Genomic DNA, 10,918 nt, shown 5'->3' on the forward strand with positions numbered 1-10,918 from the left:
CTAAACCCCACCACAGCATTCTTCTAACTCAGATAAGCAAGCATGCGGTGGGAGGCACCCTTTCTGGAACACACAGAAGGCACGTGGCCTCCCTCAGGCCACTAGAGCACAGCAATCCACTCACCTGAAAGGGCTGGGTCAGTCAGAGGGCGAGCGCGAGACCCTCAGCTCAACTCTGCGGCACTAGGGGCCTCAGAGGCATGGCCAGGCGCTCTGCTACTCAGGGACCCCAGGGCTCTCCTGGGCCCACAGGGTAGCACGTGGACGGGGACAGTGATGCAGCGTGCTGAGGTCACCAGAGGTGGCAGCATAGTTCTGTTCCCGATGGAGGAGAGGGGTGGGTGGCTGTGGGGAAGGGACCTGCCAGGATTTGGGGTGGGGAGCCACAAGAGACAGCTGGAGCCGAGGCACAGAGGGGCCTGGGTGCCATCTGCAGCCTGTTCCGCCCTAGGGACAATAAGGAGCCACTGAAGGTGAAGCGACTCTCATGCCACAAGTAGGTTTCTGCTTGAGAGGGGAGACCCACAGCTGTGCCAGGCAGAAGCAACTGCACCCGAGGCACAGGGACAGTCCTCCAGGCCAGAGGACAAAGGTGTAAAAGAGGCCCAGGCAATGGGCCAAGAACAGTGTCACAGAACTGACCGCACTTGTTGACCCAGTGGAGGTGGAGAGCAGAGAAAAGAGGGAACTAAAGACAAGGAAGGACACCCAAATTCCAGCATGCAGGCAGGAGCCTGGCGAGGAGAATGGAGGGGACCTCCAGGCAGGCTCTGAAGGTGCCGAGGCCACAACTCTGGAGCCATGACTGGCCCAGATACGGAAGGCCAAGATGCACTGAGGAGGTAGTCGCCAAACCCACAGGAGGAAGGCCGCCCCGAGATGAGGGTTAAGGAAGAAACTGTAGGAAGCCTTACTACAGAGGAAGCATGAAGAAAGGGACAACATGAAGCAGGGAAGATGGGTCTGAGGGGGCAGCCAGAAAACCTTGCATCGGAGCAGGAGGAGCACATGCAGACACACGCACATGCACACTCCCAGAACGTGCACAGGAACACGCATGCATGCACATGCGTGCACACCAGTAAAGATGCACACATGCAAACCGCACTGCATGACATAACATCCTCCCAAGATTCCCAGAAAGAACAGGAGATGCAGACATCACGCATTTAACAAGGGATAGGGCATGGTGGCTGTACTTCGAAGGGGACACGACATGAAAACCAGAGACTAGTTTAGGTTTACTCAATACATTGAACAACTATCCACTGGCAATCTACTCTGAGGAACGCACTACATGGACAAGAGACAAGGTTACAGGGCCTGGACACACTGGCAGGGCAATGACCACTGTGCTGTCACCCCATTTCCTGGATTCTAGGATGTCCTAACATTTCTGAATCCAATGGGAATTTCACACAGTACATCTCGAAAGATGTGTCCATCAAAAGTGCTAAGGATCCAAGAAACACAGCACATAACTGACTATAATCCAGGAAACACAGCACATAACTGACTATAAAGTGCCGAAGACGTTCAGGAGGCTGTGGGCGGCAACTAGGTAGGCATGAGGAACACTAAGTGGGGTGAGGTCAGTCTCCTGACAACCAAGAAAGACCATTTCAGAGAACAGACCGAGGGGTCAATGCGCCCAGTGCCACAGATTACCAGACACCTCAGAACCTGGCAGTCCCATGGAGACCCTGGTGAGTCAATCCGTGATTCTGGGACACAAAAAGCTACATGAAGAAGCTACAGGGAGCAGGGGATTAGAGACCAACAGTATGGTGGAATGGGGAAGCCTGCTACCACAGAAGGCAAAGCAGCAGCTAGAGTAGACATTCCAAGCAAAGGTGCTAATAGGGGCTGAGCAGCGGCCCTGAAGAAATGCACAGCAGGGAAGCCTGGCGCCGTGCAAGTGAGTGAGCTCCTTGGGAAAGCAGGAAACCTGCCCAGTCCCAGAGCTCAGTGGTGGGCAGTCCTGGTCAAGTTCCTTCCTCCCCTCTACAAGCTTTCTCCATTCTTCACACACACACACCATCCTAGATGCTGCAGACACAAAGTGGACAAAACCCTGCTCTACAGAGCTCACATTTTAGTGGGGGTGATGGACCGCTAACAACTAAGAAGAGTATGTACACTGTCACATGCCAAGAAGTATTCAAGCAAAAACAAAACAAGAAAAGCGCCTGAAGAAGGGGAGGCAGTTTTAGGAAGGAGGATCCAAGAAGGCCTCATGACCTGCGTCCACGTGAAGGCAGAGGAGTAAGCCAGGTGGGTAACAGGGCTGGGAGGAGGGGAAGTTCCAGGTGACACTAAGAGGAAAACCAGAGGGCCGGGGTCAGGAATGTGGTGTGGCCAGCTGGGGCAGTGTGCTGAGGGAATGTGACAGGGGGCCAGGTCCATGAGGGCAGATGGATCAGGGCTGGTCCTCCGAGGCTGCTGCCAGGACTTTGGCTTTTAGTGAGAGAGATGGGCCACCGGAAAGGAAGGCCCACGCAGTGGCATCAGCTGATTCCAGGATAGCGGTGGCAACCAACCCTCAGCCAGGCCCTGTTCTAAGCACTTTTAAGCATTTTAACTCACCCAGTTCTCACATAGCACTATGAAAGAAAGGTTCACTCATGTGCTCAAGGTCACACAGCTAGGAAGTGATGGAACTGCTTTACAAGCAGGCAAGCTGGCTTGCATCTACACCACCTCTGTTTTATACCATCTTATGGTTGAAAAGAATCACTCTGGGCAGGGTGCGGTGGCTCACGCCTGTAATCCCAGCACTTTGGGAGGCCGAGGCAGGTGGATCACAAGGTCAGGAGATCAAGACCATCCTGGCTAACATGTTAAACCCCATCTCTACTAAAAAAACAAAAAATTAGCCGGGCATGGTGGTGGGTGCCTATAGTCCCAGCTACTCAGGAGGCTGAGGCAGGAGAATGGCATGAACCCAGGAGGCGGAGATTGCAGTGAGCGGAGATTGCGCCACTGTACTCCAGCCTGGGCAACAAAGTGAGATTCCATCTCAAAAAAAAAAAAAAAAAAAAAAAAAAAGGTCACTCTGTGTCCAGGCATAGTGGCTCACGCCTGTAATCCCAGGGCTTTGGGAGGCTGAGGCAGGCAGATCATTTGAGGTCAGGAGTTTGAGACTAGCCCGGCCAACATGGTGAAACCCCGTCTCTACTAAAAATACAAAAATCAGCTGGGCGTGGTGGTTGTGGAAGCCTGCAGTCCCAGCTACTTGGGAGGCTGAGGCAGGAAAATCACTTGAACCTGGGAGGCAGAAGTTGCGTGAGCTGAGATTGCACCACTGCACTCCAGTCTGGGCGACAGGGCAAGATTCTGTCTTAAAAAAAAAAAAAAAGAAGAGGAAGAAGAATCACTCTGTGTCCAGAAAAACTATAGGTGGTGGATGGGGAGTGAGGACCAAAGGTGACAGTAAAGAGAATTAGAGGTTCACCAGGTAGGCTGGGCCAGGATGTTAACCTGGAGGTGGTGGAAAACGGTCTGTGCTTAGAAATAGAAGGTGAGTTGACAGGGCCTCCTGTCAACTGCATGAAGTTGTAAGAAAAAGAGGAATCAAAGGGACTTTAGACAGGCCAAGGAATGTTTTGGCATGGGTGAAGATTTGAGTTTGGTTTGGATATGGCTATTTGGCGCCAGAGTAACACATGGAGATACAGAAGAGGTGGCCAGAAACACCAGGCTGGAGCCTAGAAGGGAGGCCAGGGCTGGAGCTGTTAAGATGTCAAGGAAAGTTGGCATTAAAGCCAGGAGGCTGGATGACATCACAAAGGAGGGGGCTACAACAACAGAGTCTAAGACTGGGCAAGCCAGCCAGAAAGCACATTTCCTACCCCAAGGTCGTGGTGAGACTACAAAACAACCCCTGGGAAGTGCTCCACACAGTGCCTGGCCGCAAAGGGCTCAAAGGGGAGCTCTCCGCCCATAGGCCTCCCCACTGCTCCAGCTGACCAAACACCGGATGCAAACCCTGCCTTGCCAACAGGACCATCAGACAGGAATGGGCTCACAGCAAGCTCCCCTGGACCCCTGGCACGGGGAGAAAACCCATACACTTGGACAGCACCCTTCTTCCTAGTCCACTTGCTGTGCTGGCTAACCGAGGCACTGGCCGCGACGGGCCAGCACCAGTGCCAGCGCCATGGATGCTGCTTTTTGGTCAAGTCTCTCCCGCTGCAGCCTCCCGCCCAACCCAGCGGCAGTATGACCTCATCCGTTCCTTTTGTCATCCTCCAACAGGCCTCACATCCCGCACTTAGAGGCAACACTGGGTACCCCGCGCTGGCCATTCACTCCCTTTTGTGAGTGAAGGCCTGCAGCAGGGTTTGGGCCACACCCACAGCCAGGAGTCTAGTCTGGCCAGGAAATAGTGGATCCTCGCCTGGTGGTTGGCCTCGAACAGTAGACAGCCATAGACGGGACTGCCGTACAGGAACAAGGTACATGCAAGCATGCAAAAAGGCAAATCAGACTCCTGCCACAAGAAAGCCAAGTCCATCGGTTGACACCAGACAGGCATCACTGTCAACAGGTTGCCACCTTCCATTTATTTCCGCCATGCTCATTGTTACAATAAAACCGTATCCCAATTATCTACGTGACACTCAACCCGTGAGCATTTGGTGGACAAAAAGACTTAGGCGACTTCTTGGATTTCCCAAACTGTGTTAACGCCAGCAGGGTCCCAGGCGAGCACTGTCCCTGTCCACACCTTTCCCGCCTGAAGGCGATGCTAGGGCTTCGGGCCCGCGGGGAGAGGAGCCTCTTTACCCCGGCGGACAGCGACCAGAGTCGGCAACGCCTGGGCCCGGGGCCAGCCCCCCAGCCCCGGAGGGGTCCCCACCCCGCGCTCTCCACCGCCCGCGGCCATGTTGCCTCACAAAGGCCGGGCTCCGCGCCCCGGCCCCGCCCCACCCGCGGCCTCGGTCCCGGAGGGAGGCGGGAGGGAAGGGCGCGCCCTCGCGCAGGCCGCGGCGCCCGCCCGCCCGCCCGCGGGGCGCCCCTCGCGCCCCGCACCTACCTGAGGCGCCCGCGGGCTACCCGAGCCGCCCGCAGCCAGACCACAGCCGGGAGAGCCTCACCGACCGACCGCCGCAGCCATCTGGAAAGCCTGTCCAGGCCCTCCGGTCGCCGAGACCAGCCTGCCGCGCCGGGCGAGCGGAGGGCGGACCTTCGCGGGCGCGGCCAATCCCCGCACGCGGCCGCCCCGCATTGGGGGAGCCGCGGAGCGGGCTGCGGAGGCCGCCAATCGGTGGCGCGTAGCGCGCGCGTCCGCGGCGCGCGGCCCAATAGCGCGGCCGCGCGGGCGGGACTAGACCCCCAGGCCGCTGTCGCGCTAACAGTCGCTGCCCGGGCGGGGCTCGCCGGACGGAGGGCGGCGGCCGCGAGGAGCGACGGGAACGGGAAATGCCGGGAATGCCGGGAGCAGGGGAGCGCGGGAAGCGCGGGGAGCGCCGGGAATGCCGGGAACAGGGAGCGCGGGGTAAGCCGGGAGCGGACGCGCAGACGGGCCACCTTCAGTGGAGACTGCAGAAGAGACCGTGCACACACAGGCGTTACACAACCCGGTTAAAAGCATCACTGTATCAGACGTCATCATTTACAAAGAACGCGTGTGCTCAACTGTCTGGAGCTTTTCCATTTGCTAATACTATAACAGGAGATCCAAAACAGGGAGGGTTAGGCCGGACGCGGTGGCTTGCGCCTGTAATCCCTAGAGCTTTGGGAGGTCGAGGCAGGAGGATTACTTGAGCCCAGGAGTTCGAGACCAGCCAGGCCAACATAGTGAGACCCCAGTATCTACTTTTTTTTTTTTTTTTTTGAGATGGAGTCTCGCTTTGTCACCCAGGCTGGGGTGCAACTTCTACCTCCCGGGTTCAAGTGGTTCTCCTGGCTCACCCATCCGAGTAACTGGGATTACAGGCGCCACCAGGACGCCCGGCTAATTTTTATGTTTTTGGTAGAGACGGGGTTTCACCATGTTGGCCAGGCTGGTATCAAACTGGGCTCAATTGATCTGCCTGCCTCGGCCTCCCAAAGTGCTGGGATTACAGGCGTTAGCCACTGCGCCTGGCTCAAAAATTTTTTTTAATTAGCTGCTTGGTGGCGGGTGCCTGTGGTCCGAGCTGCTCGGGAGGCTGAGGTGGAAGGATCGCCTGAGTCCAGGAGTTCCAGGCTGCAGTGCTCCGAGATAGCACCACTTTCACTCCAGCCTGGGCGATAGAGTGAGAGTCTCAAAAAAAAAAAAAGGAAAAGGAGGATATGAGTAAGTGAGGGTACAGCTCTTCCTTAGACTAACTTTCCTGTCAATAAATGTGGAAGGAATAGTGGAAATAGAAAAATTTCCCATTAGGTAGCCACCCCAATAATAGCTGCTGCAGACGAAAATCTTGAGTGATAAAAATAGTGGGCCGGGCCCTGTGGCTCAGGCCTGTAATCCCAGCACTTTGAGAGGCCCAGGCAGGCGGATCACTTGAGCCCAGGAGTTCGACACTAGCCTGGGCAACGTGGCGAAACCTTGTCCCTTGTCTCTACTAAAAATACAAAAAGTAGCCAGGCGTGGTGGCGGGTGCTTGTAATCCCAGCTACTCGGGAGGCTGAGGCAGGAGAATCGCTTGAACCTGGGAGGTGAAGGTTGCAATGAGCTGAGATTGCACTCCAGCCTGGGCGACAGAACGAGACTGTCTCCAAAAAAATAGTGGGCAAGGCCGGGTATGGTGACTCATGCCTGTAATCCCAGCACTTTGGGAGGCCGAGGCGGGCAGATCACTTGAGGTCAGGAGTTCTAGACCAGCCTGACCAACATAGTGAAACCCTGTCTCTACTACAAATACAAAAAATTAGCTGGGCGTGGTGTCACGCACCTGTGGTCCCAGCTACTTAGGAAGCTGAGGCAGGAGAATTGCTTGAACCTAGGATGTGGAGATTGCAGAGAGCCAAGATCGCGCCACTGCACTCTAGCCTGGGAGACTCTGTCTCAAAAAAAAAAAAGTGAAAAGTATTGTGGTGTTGTATTGACAAAAGATTATTTGCTTGGCCAAACTTTATCAGGCTCCTAAACCTTCTAGGTCCATCTGTGTGAATTCCAGTTTAGCAAGAACCACCCTGCTTTTGATATCTGATTGCCCTCAATACTTGAAGGGGTGGCCTGCCCCTCCACACCTGTGGGCGTTTCTTGTTTTGTGGAAGGAGAGACTTGAGAAAAGAAATGAGACACCGAGACAAAGTATAGAGAAAGAAAAAGCGCTCAGCATACAGAGGACCCGGGCCGGCCGGGGTCTCTGAGTTCCCTCAGTATTTATTAATCATTATCTTTACTATCTTAGAAAAAGGGAGTGACAGGATAATAGGATCATCATAGGGAGAAGGTGAGCAGTAAGACATGAATAAAGATCTCTGTGACTTAAGTTTAAGGAAAAGTGCTGTGCCTTGATATGCATATGTAAACATCTCCATAAACCTTTTTAGTGCAGAGTCCCATCTTTCGCCCTAAGGCGGTTTTCTCCTTTCTCAGTAAACAGAACATACAATCGGGTTTTACACCGAGATGTTCCATTGCCCAGGGACGGTCAGGAGACAGATGCTTTCTTTTCTCTATCTCAACTGCCAAGAGGCCTCTCAGCACAGACCCTTCACGGGTGTCAGGCTCCAGGACGATCAGGTCTTTCTCTTCCCATGAGGCCATATTTCAGACTATCTCATGGGGAGAAACCTTGGACAATACCTAGCTTTCCTAGGCAGAAGTCCCTGCAACCTTTGGCAGTATACGTGTCCCTGGGTACTTGAGATTAAGAGAATGGTGATGACTTTTAACCAGCAAGCTGCCTTCAGGCACTTGTTTAACAAAGCACACCCTGCACAGCCCAAAATCCTTTAAGCCTTGAGTCACCACAGCACATGTCTCTTGCAAGGACAAGGTTGGGGGTAGGGTCACAGATTAACAGCATCTCAAATACAGAACAAGATGGAGTCTTGTTCTGTCTACTTCTTTCTATGTAGACACAGTAACAGGCTGATCTCTCTTTCGTTTCCCCATAATACTGATGAAATTCCTCATCCCTCCACCATCCTCTAGGTGATGTCTGATCACCCCAGCCTGTTTTCAGCAAGAATCCTCTTAGGTCAGCTTAGCCAGAATCCCCCTTATCACTCATGTTTCCTCTTAGTAATTTTCCATCCACTCACCCTCCACCCTGCTTCTTAGCTATCAGTTCACGCTTGTCCCTGCTATATTCAGAGTTGAGCTGAATCTCCCCCCTGCAGCAAAACCCCATTGCCTGTGGTCCATATGCCGGTGGCAATACTCCTGAATAAGGCCTTCCCTACCATGCTTTGACAAAGGCTGAATAATTTTTTTCTTTAATGATTGTGGTGCCACAGGACTCTCACCCAGGACTCTTTTTTTTTTTTTTTTTTTAGACGGGGGTCCCCCCTTTGCCCCCGGGGTGGAGTGCAGTGGTGCAATCTCGGCTCACTGCAAGCTCTGCCTCCTGGGTTCATGCCATTCTCCTGCCTCAGCCTCCCGAGTAGCTGGGACTACAGGCGCCTGCCACCACGCCCGGCTAATTTTTTGTATTTTTAGTAGAGACAGTGTTTCACCGTGTTAGCCAGGATGGTCTCGATCTCATGACCTCGTGATCCGCCCGCCTCGGCCTCCCAAAGTGCTGGGATTACAGGCATGAGCCACCGTGCCCGGCCTAACCCAGGACTCTCAGTGTGCAACTTTGCAGCCTTTGTCTTCTCTCCTGACTGGCTGATTGGGGATGTATTGGTGAGTTAAACTCCTGAGCCATGGCTGTAGACAAACTTTTATTCTAACTGGTAAGGACAGATTTTGATTTTTAAGGTCCCAGGCTTCTTTTGAAAGGTATAATACTTCCTGGGTTGGAAGGTCTTCCTCCTGGCTCCTTGTTCTGAATGGGGATTCGCTCCCTGACTCCTGGGCTGGAAGTCTCTTCTTCCCAGTTCACTATGAGGCCTCTCTGTTCTCTCTATTAGATCCTACTTCTCCCATCAGAACTTCTCAGTCACCTGAATCCCCTCTCCTCAAACCCCTCCAGACTGTATACTCTGCCAAATTTATTTATTTATTAATTTGAGACAGAGACTCACTGCAGCCTCCACCTCCTGGGTTCAAGCTATTCTCCTGCCTCAGCCTCCCAGGTAGCTGGGACTATAAGCACACACTACCACGCCCAGCTAGTTTTTTTGTATTTTTGTAGAGACTGGGTTTCACCATGTTGGCAAGACTGGTCTCAAACTCCTGGCCTCAAGTGATCTGCCTGCCTTGGCCTCCCAAAGTGCTGGGATTACAGGCATGAGCCACCGCATCTGGCCTCTGCCAACTTTAGTTGCAGAGCAACTACATATGTATGTTTGTATGTTATGTATACATGATATTTTTCTACCTCCAGATAGTAGCACCAAATTAATTTATAAAATCCCTTAAAGAAATAACTGATGCTGTGCTAATATATATAGTAACTGGTTGTTTCAGAATGAGAAAGAAAATGTAGGGAAAAAAAGTACTGATAGAATTTTTTTTTTTTGAGACAGAGTCTCACTCTGTTGCCCAGGCTGGAGTACAGTGGCACGATCTCAGCTCACTGCAATCTCCACATCCCAGATTCACGCCATGCTCCTACCTTAGCCTCCTGAGTAGCTGAAACTACAGGTGCCCGCCACCATGCCCGGCTAATTTTTTGTATTTTTAGTAGAGACAGGGTTTCACTGTGTTAGCCAGGATGGTCTCAATCTCCTGACCTCATGATCCACCCGCATCGGCCTCCCAAAGTGCTGGGATTACAGGCATGAGCCACCGTGCCTGGCCATAATTTTTTTAAGTTGTAAAAGATCTATAGAAAAGAAATCTTGGAAAATAAATATTATCTTGTGTGAGATTAGATGGATTCATTTATAAGGTTTCGTTAAAATTAGCTTTATTAGTAGTACAGTGATGCAGAACTTTTAATTTGGTCTTTTCTATTAAAATGACAAAGTTTTCTTAGAGTATTTGAGATTGTGAAGATTTCTGTTTACCTTTTAAATAATTGACCTTGGAAACAGATGTTTGTGTTATATCAAGATAGTTCCTTATTCTTCATGTTGTTTTTTATTAGGTTTTTGATTACTTAAAATTGTGGCTGGAGCCAGGCACTGTGGCTCACACCTGTAATCCCAGCACTTTGGGAGGCCGAGGCGGGCGGATCACGAGGTCAAGAGATGGAGACCATCCTGGCCAACATGGTGAAACCCTGTCTCTACTAAAAATACAAAAAATTAGCTGGGCATGCTGGCGCGTGCCTTTAGTCCCAGCTACTCAGGAGGCTGAGGCAGGAGAATTGCTTGAACAAAATTTCAAGAACTCTGGAAAAAAAATTTCCAGAACTGTTTTTTGAGACAGAGCCTTACTCTGTCATCCATGCCGGTGTGCAGTAGTGCAATCTCGGCTCACTGCAACCTGAGTAACTGGGATTACAGGCGCCCACCACGCCCGACTAATTTTTATATTTTTAGTAGAGACAGGGTTTCACCATATTGGCCAGGCTGGTCTCAAATTCCTGGCCTCAATTGATCTGCCTGACTTGGCCTCCCAAAGTGCTGGGATTACAGGCGTGAGCCACCACGCCTGGCCAGAATTTTCAGAACTCGAATGACGACACCGATGGGTTCCTGAAACTGCTGACCAAGATCAAACAGAACAAGAATAAATTACATGGCGATGAATAAACCAATGACATTTATTTATTTAATTTTATTGTAGAGATAGGGTCTCACTATGTTGACCAGGCTGGTATCAAACTCTTGGCCTCAAGTGATCCTCCCATCTCAGCCTCCCTAAGTGTTACGGGTGTGAGCCACTGCACCCAGCCAGGATAATTTTTTTATGTTTTGTTGGAAA

The 10,918-nt window shown here is 52.1% G+C and overlaps 1 protein-coding gene across 3 annotated transcripts in view; it reads right to left on the reverse strand.

Moving 5' to 3' along the window:
* DGCR8 (DGCR8 microprocessor complex subunit) overlaps positions 1–5,185 on the reverse strand; it is a 31,983-nt gene extending 26,798 nt beyond the window's left edge. For 2 of the 3 annotated variants that reach the window (XM_009216823.3, XM_003905233.4), the window contains exon 1: positions 5,039–5,185. The gene's annotated coding sequence lies outside the window, so the exon portion shown is untranslated. Of the gene's footprint in view, positions 1–124; positions 2,843–5,038 lie in introns of those variants that run through there. The other variant, XM_021921381.2, reaches the window with a different exon arrangement.
* Between the last annotated feature and the right edge of the window lie 5,733 nt (positions 5,186–10,918).

The sequence above is a fragment of the Papio anubis genome, chromosome 16 (genome assembly GCF_008728515.1).
Source record: "Papio anubis isolate 15944 chromosome 16, Panubis1.0, whole genome shotgun sequence".
Classification (NCBI taxonomy): domain Eukaryota; kingdom Metazoa; phylum Chordata; class Mammalia; order Primates; family Cercopithecidae; genus Papio; species Papio anubis.